At 39.0% G+C, this 17425-nt stretch overlaps 1 protein-coding gene and 1 long non-coding RNA gene across 3 annotated transcripts in view; one reads left to right on the top strand and one right to left on the bottom strand.

Annotated features, from left to right (window-relative positions):
* Window positions 1–10847, bottom strand: part of ABCA5 (ATP binding cassette subfamily A member 5) — a 100910-nt gene extending 90063 nt beyond the window's left edge. Inside the window, exon 1 of one of the 2 annotated variants that reach the window (XM_032241888.1) lies at window positions 10552–10847. The gene's annotated coding sequence lies outside the window, so the exon portion shown is untranslated. The remainder of the gene's footprint in view (window positions 1–10551) is intronic. The other variant, XM_032241887.1, reaches the window with a different exon arrangement.
* Window positions 10848–10896: 49 nt separating this feature from the next.
* LOC116525748 overlaps window positions 10897–17425 on the top strand; it is a 22001-nt gene continuing 15472 nt past the window's right edge. The window contains exon 1 of the long non-coding RNA XR_004257805.1: window positions 10897–11032. This is a non-coding gene — a long non-coding RNA (uncharacterized LOC116525748). The remainder of the gene's footprint in view (window positions 11033–17425) is intronic.

Here is a 17425-nt window from a genome sequence, read left to right as displayed (position 1 = left end):
AAAACTTTCATACTATCAGACTCATAAAAGGAGAGGAGAAAGGGTGCTAATGCTAAAAAAAAAAAAAAAAAAAAAAGGTAAAAAAACGGAAAAAAAATTAAAGACTTAGTGGCTGCAAATTTTCAATTTAGCAAGAGATATAAACACAAAAGTTTCAAGAATGTTAGTGAAGCCCCAAATCATAAAGAAAATCCATGCCCATACACATTATAATTAAACTGCTGAAAATTAAGACATTAAAAAATCTTAAAAGGAGTCAGGGAACAATGATGTATTACCTATGGAGAATAATAATAATAATGATTTGAATGAGAGCAGACTTCTCATAAGAAACTGGAGAAACTGCACTGTATTCACATTGCTGGTAGGAAAGCAAACAGTTCATATGCTGAGAAAAACAGTTTGGCAGTTCCTCAAAAAGTTAAACATAGAATTACCATATGACCTCACAATTCCACTCCTAGGTATACAGCCAAAAGAAATGAACATAAGGACTCAATTGAGTACATGTTCACACATGTTCACAGTAGCGTTATTCAGAATAGCAGAAAGGTACAAACAGCCCAAATACTTATCAACAGATGAATGAACAAACTGTGGCATATATATACAAATATTATTCAGCCATAAAAAGTAATGAAGTGGCCAAGTGCAGTGGCTCATGCCTGTAATACCAGCACTTTGGGAGGCTGAGGCAGGCGAATCACTTGAGGTCAGGAGTTTGAGACCACCCTGGCCAACATGGCAAAACCCCGTCTCTACTAGAAAAAAAAAAATTAGCTGAGCATGGTGGCACATTCCTGTAATCCCAACTACCAGGAGGCTGAGGCAAAATTGCTTAAAGCCAGGAGGCAAAGGTTGCAGTGAGCCAAGATCACACCACTGCACTCCAGCCTGAGCATCAGGGCAAGACTCTATCTCAAAAAGAAAGAAATGAAGTACTGCTATATGCTACAATTTGAATGATCCTCCAAAACATTATGCCAAGTGAAAGTCAGATTTAAAAGGTCAAATATTATATGATTCAATTTATATGAAACTTCCAGAAAAGATAAATGTAGAGACAGAATGCCGACTGGTGATTGTCAGAGGCTAGGGAGAGTAAACAATGGGGAGAAACTGTTGACAAGGTAAGGAGTTTTACTTTGGAGTGGCGGAAATAAATTTTACCTTAATAAATTACTTTAAAAAATAAAACTGAATGATCTAAACTATTGTACCCATCACAGGACCAGTATGCCTCCTTTGAAGATCCTTGAAATCCTTTCTGACTTTGGACCTCTTTTGGAGCTATCTCAATTCTTCAGAGAGGTTTCATTCCAGCTGAACTCAAAATAGAAGTGGTCAGAGTCTCAACTGCAATGTCCACTGCCCCTATTCAAATATGCCCAACCCAGTAACCTAGGATCTCTGCATACTAAGAAGTATTGAGAAGGTAGCTTGGGGAAAATAACAATAAAAAATCCTGTTAAACCTTCTTCCAGAGAAATTGTTGTGCCTTGTTTTAAATAAATCTACCAAGTGGGACCACTGATATAACTCTCCTCCAAAACAAGAACCATCTGTCCCAAACTGGCAGACTGTCTACACCTAGATAAAGAACACTCAAAATTTTTTCTTTCTTTTTTTTTTTTTTTTTGTTTGAAATGGAGTCTTGCTCTTTCACCTAGGCTGGAGTGCAATGGCCCAGTCTCAGCTCCCTGCAACCTCTGCCTACAGGGTTCAAGAAATTCTCCTACTTCAGCCTCCTGAGTAACCGGGATTACAGGCACCTGCCACCATGCTCAGCCAAATTTCGTGTTTTTAGTAGAGATGGGGTTTCACCATGTTGGTCAGGCTGGTCTCAAACTCCTGACCTCAGGTGTTCCACCCACCGTGGCCTTTCAAAGTGCTTGGATTACAGGCATGAGCCACTGCACCCAGCCCACAATTTCTGAGAGGCAGTTTGTCTTTTCCAAAAAAGTAAATATATATAAAATTTGGCTTAAATGAGCATCCTCTTTATATGCACAGAAGGAAGACTAGATCGAATTTTTAAAATTAGCAATGGAATTAAAGACAACTTTTATTTTCTTCGTGGTTTTTATTTATGTATTACATAGTAAAAAAAGTAATTAAACAATTAGACATACTGTAAAAATATTAAATGAGTAAATTAAAAATAGCAAAACAAAAGCAGTCAAAAATAGACGATACATTAACATAAATTCTTCCAGCATTCCATTCCAAGGCGTCTGTGAACCTGTGGAGTAGATGCCATGAGCAAAGCTCACCTTCCTGAGTTGAAAAAATTTACGGGCAAGAAGTTATCATTGAAAATTAAATGGTGGCAGACATGTCCAATGCTTTTATGAATTTTGTGATAGATTAATGTGTAGAGATGGCAACTAGTGGGCAACAGAATAATATTGGAATGGTGGTAATGCGAGTAATAGTATCATCATGTTAGAAGCCTTGGAACGAGCATAAATGATGGCTGTTCAGCAGAAAAACCCATGTCCCCCTCTCCAAAGGGCCTGTTTTACTATGATGTAAAACTTAGCTCATATACATTTTCATATTATGCTCTTTGTTAAATAAGCTTCTGTAATAGTCAATAAATATATAAATAAATAAATAAATAAATTCTAACAGTCTCAAATAGGTTATATCACATTTAGTAAAGAATTGATAATCATCAGGAGGAAGGAAGGAAGGAAGGGAGGGAGGGAGGGAGGGGGAAGGGGAATGGGAGGGAGGGGGAAGAGGAATGGGAAGGAGAAGGGGAAGGGGAAGGGAGGAAGGACAAAGGAAACTGTACTCATTCAACAATTATTTCCTAGAAAATAAACATAGAAATACTAACCTAATGCAGCATATTCTCAAGTTATCTGCCAAAACATATTGATTTCATGAATGCTACTAAATTATTAATCCAATTTGAATGTTGGATACTTAACTCTTCATATTTATATAACAGACTCATAGGGTAGATGGATTCACAGAATCTTTCCTTTTTTGAGAACTGCTTCCTGAACTCAAGATTGAATCTCTAAGGCCCTTGTCTAAAGAACCTCCCCACCCACTCCACCTCTCATCAGGACTTTTTAAAGCAAAACTAAACCAACTCCCCAAACACCATTCCAACACACACAAACCATCACCACCAACAACAACAACACTACTACTCTTGATCTGTATCAGTAAAATTTCTCCTGGCAGAATTAACTAAGAGACCCAGAGACTGGAAGTTAAGGAAACTGAATTACATGAATGGCAACATTTAAGAAAGAAAGTTTATACATTCTTACTGGAAGCTTTCTTCTAATGTACCACACCCACTGTGCTCAAAATTTGATTTTTCTTCTTTGGAGTATGTGAAATGCCCTATTATCTTCCCTATATATTTTCATTTTCACTTAAGCTAACCAGAATTAGGTTCTATTTCTTACAAAAAGCATCTTAACCAATATTACAAAGGCACCAAAATTAACAAACACAAGAACTGATAAAGCCTAAAGCAGCATAGTAGTTAAGAATATGACCTCTGAGACCAAACCAACTAAATATGACTCCTGCCTCTGTGCCTTGTACATGGCAACAATTATACATGTTGATCATGACTGTGTTTAAAAGTATAACTAATATCCTTAAAAGAGTAATAGAGAGATCGATGATGAGTCCCCCCCCCTCCAAAAAAAAGAGTAATAGAGAATACCATATTCTTGGAATAAGAGCAAGGCAATTATGAAAAAAGCAACTGCAAAACTTAGATATGAAATAACAAACTGATAGAAATAAAAACCCCAATAGATGGGATGAACTTCATTTTAAGACAAATTAGCGAGCTAAACTGAAGAGCGAGTCAAAGAAATCCTACAGAATGAATACCAAAAGGACAAAGAGAAAAAAATGATGAAAGTATAAACTCTATCTTCAAATTATCCTGATGAATCAGCATTATGACTGACCTCAACAATCTGAGGTTTCTTATATTCAAAAGCTTTAGTCTAATCATATGAAAATGTTACATTTCAATAATCTTGAGCTTCTACCTATTCAAGTTATTGAAACAAAATAAACCTCTTAAACCCATTTGATTGGTGGTTTTCTTCATCATATGAAATATTTGGTTTAGCCGGGCGCAGTGGCTCAAGCCTGTAATCCCAGCACTTTGGGAGGTTGAGGCGGGTGGATCACGAGGTCAAGAGATCGAGACCATCTTGGTCAACATGGTGAAACCCCGTCTCTACTAAAAATACAAAAAATTAGCTGGGCATGGTGGCGCGTGCCTGTAATCCCAGCTACTCAGGAGGCTGAGGCAGGAGAATTGCCTGAACCCAGGAGGCGGAGGTTGCGCTGAGCCGAGATCACACCATTGCACTCCAGCCTGGGTAACCAGAGCGAAACTCCATCTCAAAAAGAAAAAAAAAAAAAAAAAAAAGAAAAGAAAAGAAATATATGGTTTAGCTGTTTGAAAAGAAAACATTCTTAACGTTAATTCTTTAAACTTTCATGTTGATTTAAAACAGAAACTTCAAAGCTATAGACAGGTCTTCGTAAACTGACCCAACAATGTACCTATTCACCCTCCTCTCTGCCTGCTGCATCATCCGATCCCACTAGTCCACATTGTCTAAGCAGACCCATTTTGAAAAGGGATATGGGTAGTAAATAAGCAAGGACTGGTCTGCAAAATAATGTAAACATTAACCTTTATGTAAAAATTCTTTGCAAATGATGAGGTGCTGGGGAAAATATTTTGCTTCCTTTTCAGGTGTTGAGACCACATTGTCTCTGAGAATACCTGTCCTTTGGCGAGAAGACAGAGGAACAAGACAGTATAAAAAAGATGTGGCTATAACTCTCACTGGTATGGTAATCACAAAGGCCCCTCTCTTCACCCCATTCTCTACTCTTTTGCAGGATCTGGAATGCCAAAGGACAATACTGACTATCCAAACAGGGAGTTAGGTGGGAAAACTGGGATGAGGGAAGAATATGAGAAGGCAGTATTTTGCTATACTGAAGAACACCCAAAAATAAAGGGTTAGTAACTTGAGATGGGAGCAACTCTTGTGGATGAAAGAATGAGGTTTCCTGAAAGAAATGTGGAAATCCACACAGCAGAGGTGACATGAAAGTGGTGTTCCTGACAGAAGTGTATATCAGAAAACAAGGGTGCAAAGTTACAAGAGAAGAATGACCAGAAAGGGGACATCTATGAAGGGTTTGACTTATCAGGTCAAACCCTTTTCTTGGGACACAAGAAACCCCATATTTAGCATGGAGCTATACATTTCCTCTTTCTATACTAAAATTCCAAAATTTTACAGCTTTATGTGATGGTTTTTGGAAGAATAAGAGAAAAAGGTAGTAAAAAGTTGTTTGCCCTACCCCAAGTTTAACGGTTTAAGTTTAATTGGCTCTAAGTAGGAACAGCTCTACAGACAATATCTGGGAGTTAACTCAGCAGCTGAGTTAATACAAGACCAAAGGGTTCCAACTCAAAATCTTACCAATAAAATACTTTAAAAACTCTTTAGCAAAGCCAATTCTTAGCTGCTAAAGAAAAATGGCAAAAAGAGAAATAAGGGATGAAAAAAAAATTTTTTAAGTTATTTTCCATTGTTCCACAGCACACCTGAGAAACATGCTAAGTTTGTTGTAGGGCTTTAAATAATAATTAGATGAGTTTTAAACGCCTAACATCTCTAAAGATTTAATCAATTTAACTTTCCTAAATAAATAATTTCTGAAATAAAATAATTTATACTAAATCCAATAAATTGCAAGAAAATTGAAAGCCCACTAAAGCCCATCTTCTTTTTCTAATGTATTATTTGACTTAAAGACCAGGAATTGCATAATCTAAATTTCAATATCAAAAATTCCCTTCTTAATTCACTTAAAATTTACTTAAAAGTACTAGTCACCACATTCCAAGTCCTATGGAACATATTTCACATCACTAAAAGTAATAAAAATGTACATAACCTTTAGAAATAATTGTTAGAGAAAAATTATTTAGGATGCATGAGTTTGTTTTAATTAAAATAAGAAATTTGAAAGTTATAAAGCATTTTTTTAAATCTAAGGTAGTTCTACCGTTACACTTATTGCCTTTGTTAAAAGCAGTGCTTTGTTTATAAGAGCCTCTCCCTTTCCCCTGCCCCCCTAAAAAAACTCCATCACTTATCTAATGATACCATTATCTCTTTCAAATATTTTTTGTTAGTAAAACAACTCATTGCACAGCAGAGGAGGAACTAAATATCTGTGGAATAAACAATCCATTTATTATGTAGCAGGTAAAATAACCTTACAATTTTTAAATTATTTTTACATATATAGGCTAATTAAAAAATATATCCATGTTTATTTCTGTGAGAAGGAATTAAGATTATATCCTATAAAATACATAAGTTCAGTCATCCCAATGTTTAGAGCCATCCTGATAAGAAACGTGGTCAGTCACCTTCTTAGCATCCTTGAAGGATTTCCAGAAAGGCTAGCTGAAAATATATTCCTTACCTCCAACAAATGACTGTTAGAGGTTACTTCTTATCCACCTAAGCAAATGTAACAGAAAATGGATAGTCTGTCTACTTGGGGCTTCTAAACGTTGTTTAGCCCTGAGGAAGGGTGACTTTGGAAACTGGCTTGACCTCTTAATTACTGACCTTTTGTTATATATGAAATTCCTTCCTTATTTTCTTGTTCCTAGCTCAGACCAGATGGTGCCAGGGATAAAAGTCCCCTTGACCATGATAAAAAACCCTTTGACCATTACATCCTTAATGTGAAATGTTAAATATATCCTTCCCCAAAAAGGAAACACTGCCTATAACTAATTGAATTGCTCTAACTATGTACTAACCTTGTATGAAAAATGATGTAACCCAGACCTAACCATCCCCAGACCTTGCCTATGTAAAGGACCCTCCAATCTCTCTATTTTGTTGCATTTAGCCCACCCTTTAGGAGTCTGTGTCCTCCTATGTGACCATCCTCAAATTTTATGCTCAAATAAACTCAATGTTTAATCATATTGCCTAAATGTCATTATTAACATTGACATGGAGCTGATTATCACTCCTTTGTTCTACCTCTATATCCAGTAAATATAACTGTAACTGCAGTAACTATACCCTGTCACCATTAATTTATTTATTTGTTTTCATCTTGAACTTGACCATGAGATCCTTGATGAAAAAAACACTGCCTTATATATCTTTGCTTCTCTACCACCAATGGAAATATTATAACCAATATCATCTTACCACAGATTCCTCTATCAAGTCTTCCTGAGAGTCGTTAAAGATCAAGGAGTACAAACTATGATGAAAGAGGTAGGGGTCTAAATCCAACCCTCAGCATGTTGGGCACAGCCCATGAGCTAACACTGTGTCTTACATTTATAAATGGTTGAAAAAAAGAAAGAATAATATCTTGTGATGTGCAAGAATTATATGAAATTCAAATTTCAGTGTCTATAAATACAGTGTTATTGGAATACAGCCATGCTCATTCATTTATGTATTATCTATGACTGCTTTTGTGCTACAACAGTAAAGTTATTGAGACCATACCATGTGCAAAACCCAAAATATTTACTATCTGGCACTTTACAAAAAAAGTTTGCCAAATCCTGTTATAGGTTTAAAAATGAAGAAGAGGGAAAGTGAGAAAAGTGGCATATTCACTTAACATTTACTGAAAGATTTACACATCCAACATTATGAGGCAAAAAAAGTTAGACACTATCACTAACTTTGCAGAGAGATAAAATTTAATATAATGTGATAAGAGGGAAAGAGCTTGGAAAGGAGTAGAACAGAATTTCCAGGCAGAAAGAAAAGAAAGCTAAACTCCCAAACAAAAGGGCCTGACTTTTGTAAAGAACAGGGAAACCTGCGATATGGCAGAGGCATAAAGCAAAGTGAACTGGAGCATGGGGTGCTGATGTATGTTCTAGATAACATGGTAAAGGCAGGCATTGGGAATGCATTATGAAGTTTCTGGTATGCAAAATTAGACACCTTAATTTGTGCACTCATATCTTTCCTCCATTGTATTTTTCACATCTACGAGTAATTGTTTAATTTCCTAGTAATCACATATTTCACTAGTCCATCACTCTCCCAATCCACAAATCTCCAAAGTTTCCATCTGTAGGATCACCCTCAGATTATGACCTTGAATCCTACTTTACTGAGAAAACTGAAGCAATTAAAAGAAATTTCCAAAATCCACCATGAAGTAATGTTATACATTTCAACGATGTGCTATTTCAGCCTAAACAGAAGACTGATTTCACTACAACTTTGAACCACAAAAACTTAAATACAATCTAGTATTAGCTATGCTTTTCAACAAAGATTTTTTGGAATGAGAGACTAGGAACATCTCAGGCACATGAAATAAAGTCCTGCTTAGCTACATCATTTGCTTCTCAATCAATAAAATAAAACACTATAAAATATGCCTTTTAACCTAACAAGAGATAAATTATAAATGCTCTCATCTTCTCTATTGCTTTAAATTTTACTGAAAGTGATGCAATAATAAAACAAAATGCAGTCAGGTGCAGTGGCTCACGTCTGCAATCACAGCAGGAGGGTGGCTTGAGCCCAAGAGTTTGAGGTCAACCTGGGCAACATGGTGAGACACTGTCTCTACCACCACCACCACCACCAATAACAACAACAAAAGCAAATTAGCCAGGTGTAGGGGCATGCAACTACTGGTCCCAGCTACTTGGGAGGCTGAGGTGAGAGGATCATTTGAGCCTGGGAGGTCCAGGCTGCAGTGAGCCAAGATCCTGCTACTGTACATCAGCCTGGGTGACAGAATGAGACCCTGTCTTAAAAAAAAAAAAAAAAAAAAGAATCAAAGAAAGAGAAAAATCCTAGTTGTCAATATAATTTAACCTAAATTTTATGACAGTGTTTCCTGCTGAAGGAGAAAATAACAATGCAGTGGTACACAGATGACAAGTCATCCAATAAATTTTCTTATACATAATAGGTTCATAAAGCTTGTCCTTAGAACTATTTTTAATCCAACTAATTCACATACTAGAAAAGAACGACTTAGTACAATATCATAAAATTCTTTTAAACAATCAGCTTCTCAACTAAACTCAAGGACAGAGATTATAAATTGTATTCATATCGGTACTTTTGTCATGCAGTATAGTATCTGGAATGTAAAAGACATGCAACAAACCAGCCTGGACAATATAGCAAGACCTCGTCTCTAAAAAACAAATAAAAAATTAGCTGGGCGCAGTGGCACATGTCTGCAGCCCCAGATACTCAGGAGGCTTCCTTGAGCCGAGACGTTAAAGGCTGCAGTAAGCTGTGATCGCACCACCACACTACATCCCAAGACCCTGTCTTTTCAAAAATAAAAGACATGCGATAAACATGTAATGTACTAATAAATTTGCTTATAATGAATGTTAAGATTTCCCTACACTAAATCTGTTTGAAAGGAAATACACTTAAACAGCATATGTTCAAAGATTAACACCTCTTTAGTTTGATTTTAACACAAATACACCCAAAGCCCTACCTACCCTAATAATGTTCCCTCCTATGGAGTCTTCCCTAAAGCACATACAATATTGCTCTTCGGACAACCACAAAATACAGTGGATAAAGCACCAGATTTAGCGTCTGGCATCACTGGGTTGGAATCCCAACTATACCCTTTTACTAGTTGAGACCTTAACAAGTTACTTAACCTCTTTGAGGCCCATTCTCCACATCTGCCCAACTGGAATAACCCCTCCAACCCTACAGGGTTGCTGTCAAGAATTAAAAGAGCTACCACCGAGCCTGGCTCAAAGCTGTAGTCTAGGAAATACTTTTCCCCGTCTTAGATTCCTTCAGAACGCCCTCGGAGAAGGTAAACGTGGTTATTATCTTCATTATCTTCGGACATATTTCCAAAACGTTAAGTCGAAGCCTAAGGAGCCCAGGAGAAAGCCTCCTTCAGCTATTACCGACTCGAGCCTTCCCAGCTTTCCGATCCACGTAAATATTTCCGTGCCTGGAGCTCCTATTTGCGTTTTAGGATCAGGGAATTTCCCTCCCAAACTGTGTCGTGAGATCTGCACATTTTCTTCTCAGCCCTTTTTTAACACACAAGGTAAAGATCCGCGCGTAACCCCTCGGGGAAGAAAGAGCAAGGGCTCATTATCCAGCTGTTGGGACGGAAATTTACATCAATGTTTTTCTTCTCTCCCTAACGCTGCTAAGGGTGGAACGACAGCGTCCAGCCAAAGGCAGTGTCGCGATGTCCCACGGCCGGACCCGGTCCCAGGGGAGCCTCGCAGCGCCCCGGCCCCAGGACCCCGACCCTCTCACGCCCGCATCGTGAGCGGCGCTCCCACCGCATCCTCGAGGCTGGCAACCCGCGCTTCCCGGGAGCTGAGGGATGTCTGTTTCCCTCAGCTCGCCGCCTCGGCCCGCTGCCGAGCCCGCTTCACCCCACACCTCAGACGCCGGACTCCCCTTCCCTCCCCGCCGCCCCTCGCTCGCCAGCCCCTCCTCGACCCCTCACTCCCTCAGGGACGGCTGCCCCAGGGTGGCCTCAAGCGCCGCCGCCCGCGACGCCCTCCTCACCTCAGGGCCGGAACCGCAGCGCGGTCAGGCCCGGACGCGCTCAGTCTGGGGACCCAGTGCGGGTGACAGGGCTGGGATCCGTGTGAGGACGCGGCCGCGCGCACCCGCGCGCCCCTGGTTGAAGCAGAGCCTACAGCGCGCCGGCCAGCGAGGGAAGCTCGCGGCACCGAAGTCGCGCTCGCCTCCTTTCAAGCGCCCCTGAGGACCGGGCTTCTGGAAAACGCGGCTCCGCGCACGGGCGCGCTCCCGACGCACGCAGGCAAGCAGCGCGCCGGGCAGAGGAGCGCGCCCGAGGGCGGGGCGAGCGGTGGCGCGCGGCTGCCCGGCGTCCCTGAGCCGCTAGAGCCGGGCCTCGAAGCGCTTCCCCAGAGCCTTCCGCGCCTGGGATTTGCGGGGATCTCGCCATGCTATTTCTTGAGGTACGGGCAAAATCCACGGGCGCGGGTCTCAGTGGTAAACCTGCCGCCGCCTGGCGGGTGACCTTGGCTCACGGCCTCTCTTCAGCCGCCTCGCCCAGTCACGTCCCCTGTTAAGCACCCTTGCCATCTGTCTCCTGGCGTTTGGATGGGCCTCTCTGAACGCGTTGTGAGTCCTCCGCAGCCCCTCTCCCTCCCGCCGCAGCGGCTGGGGTACTGTGGTCCCTTTTCCGTAACTCCTGCCTCTCCTCCCCAGCCCTCTCATTCGCCCTCACACCCCGACCTGGGACGTCCTCGCACTTGAGGGTGCTTGTAGTTCGCGGAGTGTCCTCATCTAAGTCTGGGAACGCGGCAGATCCTGAATTTTCCAAACGGCCTGAGACACAGGACATCTCATCTGTGAGAGACTGGATACTGCACCTACTGTGCTAAAAATATAATCTGGTGTTTCGAGTTTCATTATTCAAAGTGACCTAAATAGGGCCAAGGTATTAACACTAACATTACATATTTTCCTCTCCAGATTTCTGCATGGTCACACTCCTTTGCACACAGACTTTTTTTTTTTTTTTTTAATTCTGTCAATCCTGTGTACATCACGTTTTGTTTTTGTTTTTTTACTTGTCTTTGTTTTTTCTGCTTCTCGAATTTAAACGAGATCTCCCCGACATACACTCTGCTTTCTAAATGCTTAGGGGGAAAAAGAATCAAGGCGTAATTAGGTTTTACTTATCTTATGGAATGTGAATTAAATAGAAAATTCAAAGAGGTTCGTCAGAATCCTTGATGATTAAAACAGTGGTCCCAACCTTTTTGTCACCAGGGAGGGACCAGTTTCATGAAAGACAATTTTTCCAGGGGAGGGAGGGTGGTTTTACGATGATTCAAGCACATTATATTTACTGTGCACTTTATTATTAGTACATTGTAATATGTAATGAAATAATTATACAACTCACCATAATGTAGATTCAGTGGGAGCTCTGAGCTTCTTTTCTTGCAACTAGACAGTCCCATCTGGGGGTGATGGGAGACAGTGACAGATGATCAGGCATTAGATTTTCATAAGAAGTGCACAACCTAGATCCCTCACATGTGCAGTTCACAATAGGGTTCTTGCACCTATGACAATCTAATGCCATTGCTGATCTGACAGGAGATGGAGCTCAGGCCATAATACCAGCCATGGGGAGCAGTTTTAAATACAGATAAAGTTTCACTCACTTGCCCTCTGCTCACCTCCTGCTGTGCGGCCTGGTTCCTATCAGGCCATAGACCCCAGTAGCAGTCCATGGCCTGGGGTTTGGGGACCCCTGGCTTAAAAGATCTAGCAGTGAGGGTGGGAGAAATGGAGGTAAGAATGTTCAAGAAACTACACCAAAAAACTAAAGAAAGCATGTAACGAAAACTGTTCATGATATATTCTCTTTTTGAAACATCTAGAACGTTTTAGTTATAAATTCTCAATGACCTAGGATTTGGGGCCAAGTAAAGAAATATAGGTGAGGCCGGGCGTGGCGGCTCACGCCTGTAATCCAAGCACTTTGGAGGCCAAGGTGGCCAGATCACCTGAGTTCAGGAGTTCAAGACCAGCCTGACCAACATGGTGAAACTGGTCTTTAAATTAAAGTCAAAGATAAACATGATTAAAATGTTACTGAACCACACTTTTACCCCAACACTTCTCACTAGTAGCCTTAAACTGCCATAAGTTCAGAAGCCTACTCATTTCTACTACTATTCTAGGCATTTGTTTCTTGCATTACTTATCCTTGTAATGTTCTGTGTCATTCATTCTGTCTGCTTATGCTTTTAAAACTCTTGCTTCAAAATGACATGACCAAAACCCAATTCTCTAAAAATCTCATCACCCGAGACAAAATGATATCACTCTCCTCCCAACTGCACACATACTACCATCTTGTTCACATCATTTTATTTATGTACCATCTCTTCAATTAAATTGTAAATAGTCTGAGGTTAAGAGCTTTTTCTTATCTTTTTCTTTCTTTCTTTCTTTGAGACAAAGTTTTGCTCTGTCACCCAGGTTGGTGTGATCACAGCTCACTGCAACCTCTACCTCCCAGGCCCAAGTGATCCTTCCACCTCAGCCTCCTAAGTAGCTGGGACTACAGGTGCATGCCACCACGCAGGCTAGTTTTTGCATCTTCTTGTAGAGACAGGGTTTTGCCATGTTGCCCAGGCTGGTCTCAAGCTCCTAAGCTCAAGTGATTCTCCGTCCTTGGCCTCCAAAAGTACTGGGATTACAGGCGTGAGCCACTTCACCCAGCCAAAAGCTTTTTCTTACACCAATTTAAACTTCCAAGTCCTATGCGTCATAGTATACAGTAAATATTGTTAATGCTACCAATGAGAAAACACATGTAATAAGCAAGAATATGCACATATTTTCATTTCCCCCACTAAATGTCACCACTCACTCAATGAAATCTACCAACTTATAAAAAGGGAAGATATCAAATTCCTCTTATAGGATGAATGAGAAAATTATAATGATGATATTGTTTGGCTCTGTGTCACCAACCAAATCTCATCTTGAATTGTGATAATCCCCATATGTCAAAGTTGAGACCAGTTGGAGACAGTTGAATCGTGGGGACAGTTTTCCCCATGCTATTCTCATGATAGTGAGTTCTCACAAGATTGAATGGTTTTATAAGGGGCTCCCCTCTTCACTCAGCACTCATTCTCTCTTCTGCCGCCCTGTGAAGAGGTGCTTTCTGCCGTGATTGTAAGTTTTCTGAGGCTTCCCTAGCCATGTGAAACTGTGAGTCAATTAAACTGTTTTCTTTATAAATCACCTAGTCATGAGTATGTCCTCATGGCTGTGTGAGAACAGACTAATGCAGATGGTAATGTAGTTGTGAGAATAATTTAGCAAAGGGAATACTAAATAAGACCTATTAATAAAAGGATTGCTGCAGATTGATGTGTGGACCATGACATATTTTACTGCCTATTTGAACAGGCTATTTATCAGACTATTTGTGTCTTGTAAACAATTTAGCCATATAATCTCAATCTAAGTTTCTATAGTTACCAGGTCCCAGAACTAAGTAAGCTGTTCAGGGAAGATATTCCTTTCTGAGTCTCTGTATCTAGGAAGGAGAAACAAGCCATACTGATGGGTTGTCATGGTGGAAACCCCAAACCCCACGTCTCATTAATAAATTTCTTAGACAAATAAATCAGATGGGAATACATAAATCATGGGAGTTGTAGATTGAGATTTAACAAGTTGCCTAGCTGTACAAAATTAACAGTGAACCAGAATTTTGACAGTATTTAATGTAGAGTAAGAGAATAAGGCTTGCTACCCTAAATACGAACCTGCAACGTACCCTTCTCCTGCTGGTGAACAATGAATTCTATTTGTGTTAGTTTTTAATTTGCTAGACATCAAAGCCTTATTTAATGTATACCCTATGCTATTTTTGCCAAAATTAAGAGCAAAATTGTTAAATTGTTGCAGCACCTTTTAAAATATCAAGTTCATTAATTTACATGATTATAATACATTGAAAATTACATGACTTTTAAAAAATCTATGATTATTAAACACTAGTATTTGTCTTTAAATATTTAACGTTTCTGCAAGGCTAAAAAAAAGATTTCAAGAGAAATGATGTGATTTATCTATTTAGAGTTTAGATATGATTTCAAAGCATTGCAAATTGGCACATTTGTCTAGAATGAGTTAAAACACATAAAGAAATGCAGCCGGGGTGTGGGGCTTAGGATAATAAAATTAAAAAAAAAAAAAGAAATGCCACCTTGGCTGACAAAGTAGACAGGGAATCAAGCAGCTTTACCGATAAATAGAATTCCAAACTAGCATATCAAATGTGGCTGAAATAGTTATTAAATAGCTCAGTAAAATGATTAGTTGATAATTGTTAGAGGGTTATGGGAAGGGGTTGGAGAAGAGAATGACTTCTAAAGGTAGTTTTAGTTTGTTTGATTTTTATTATTACTACTATTATTATTAGTAGTATCATTTTTATTACAACAAAAAGAATTTTAAGTATTTTACTCTTTTTGTTTCTCCAAACAGAAAAAGTAGTGAAAGAAGACTGATATTTGAAGAATGTATAGCCAAATTTGATATTTAAGATTTAACCAACCAAAAAGTATTTATTGTCTAGTATTCCTACTTGGTAAAAACTCTCAACCTTCTAGGTGAACCAAATGAAAAAAAGGTAAAGAAATCAACAATTGTGCTGAGAGTTTTTTAAAAAATAATTTAAAAGCATCAAACAAGGAAGATAATATTTCTTCCACTGTTAAAATATGTGGTGCAAATTATAAAATGCTATAGAGAAATCATTGAGAAATAGAGTTTTACCTGGTAACTTCAAGACAGAAAAGTGGGAAGGTTGGTTTAATGAGAGTGAAGCATTAAAACAGAAGGCAGACAGAAATAAACCTTCATAAATTTGTATAAACATAAAGTTTGTAATTTACCTAAGAGAATAATATAAACATTAAAGAGAAACTTGACTCAATTTTTCTTTTCTTTCCCTCTTCAGTAAAGAAAATGGACTTTACATAGGTAAAGGTGAAACACATAGAAAGAGAACTGAAACTTGAGATAGGTAAGGAGGCAGTAAGAAAACACCTATCTATCTGTTTCAAAGAAGTTCATGTTTCCAGGCACAAATTACATCTCACAGCTGTTTACAAGTAACCTAAGATCTATTGCTGCTGAGTTCTGAGAAACTGTAAAAAATGAAAAAGGTGATAAATCACCTGCTTAAAAAATGGTAAAAAGGTATACATTGAAAACTTTAGAACAGAAGAGTAAAACTCCAGAGTCCATACTTGAATGTGTTAGAATTTGGTGGTCAATTGGAACCAGACTGACTAAAATAAGACAAGTCACACTATACTTCTTTATTTGATCTTTGAGAGAAGATGGAATTTTATAGCCATGATATAAATTAATTTCAACAAAGCATTTAATCCAATCCTTCATATCTTTGTGGATGAGACTAAAATAGGGGCCTGATTTAATTATGATTAGGTAAATTCAAAATTAGTTGGATAACTGTACCCTGATTTTTGTACATGCTTTTCATAAATTATATAGGTGAAGAAATTATTCTGGTCAAATCAACAGGTGAAACAAAAACTATATAGCATAGAAAATATGACTGAAGACAGAACCAGAAAACAAAATTATTTTAACAATTTGAACTCTGAGCTAAAACCTAAAAGATAAAATTTAACAGAAATATATGAAAATTTCTACATTCAAGTTGAAAAATAAAATAGCACAAGTACAAAGTGGGATAGGTTCTAGCTTAGCTATGCAAAAAACATCCAGAGGTTTTAGTGTCTACAAAGATTAATGTGAGGATGGCCTGAAGTTACACCTGGAACACTTCCATTTGAAAATGCTGTCTTTACCTCCCTCCTTTTTTTCAACCCTTGCCACTATTCCCCTGAAATAGGCAGAATAATCAGCCCCACCCCCGCTGTCCTAATCCCTGGAAACTGTGAATATATTAATTTGTATGGAGATATGGATTTAAGATTGGAGATAGAATTAAGGTTGCTAATTAGCTGATCTTAAAACAGGGAGATTATCCTTGATTCTCAGTGGATGCAATATAATCACAAAGGTCCTTAAAAAGTGAAAGAGAGAGGCAGAAGATGAGACTAATAGAATTATGTGATGGGAGAACTCAATCCGCCACTGCTGGCCGTGAAGACAGAGGAAGGTCTGTGGATGACCCCTAGAATTTGGAAAAGGCCAGAAAACAGATTATCCTGTAGATCCTCCAGGAAGGAACAGAGAGCCCTGGGAACACCTTGACTTTATCCCAGAGATATCCGTGTGTTGGACTTCTATTTGTTTGTTTGTTTGTTTTTGAGACAGGGTCTCACTCTGTCACCTAGGCTGAAGTGCTGACAAAAATCATAGCTCACTACAGCCCCAATCTTCTGGGCTCAAGCGATCCTCCTGCCTCAGCCTCCTGAGTAGCTGGCACTACAGGCGCATGCCACCTACCCAGCTAATTTTTTAATTTTCTGTAGAAATAGGGGTTTACTCTATTGCCCAGACTAGTCTTGAACTCCTGGGCTCAAGCCGTTCTCCTGCATCAGTCTCCCAAAGTGCTGGGATTACAGGCACGAGCCACTGTGCCCTGCCTGTGTTGGACTTCTAACCTACATAACTGTAACAATAAATTTGTGTTGTTTTAAATCACTAAGGCTGTGACAATTTGTTAGGGAAGCAAGAGAAAAGCTAGTACACTTTTTATAATTTATTTTGCTTCTCTACATTGCAGTTCTGTGCTTATTTAGCAACCAAATTTCCTTTCTTCTCTCCTGTCTTTTTTTTTTTTTTTTTTTTTTTTTTTTTTTTTTTTT

This window comes from Sapajus apella, unplaced genomic scaffold, assembly GCF_009761245.1.
Source record: "Sapajus apella isolate SASKATOON/1434 unplaced genomic scaffold, GSC_monkey_1.0 scaffold48, whole genome shotgun sequence".
NCBI lineage: Eukaryota > Metazoa > Chordata > Mammalia > Primates > Cebidae > Sapajus > Sapajus apella.
This window is presented reverse-complemented; position numbering and strand designations above follow the sequence as displayed.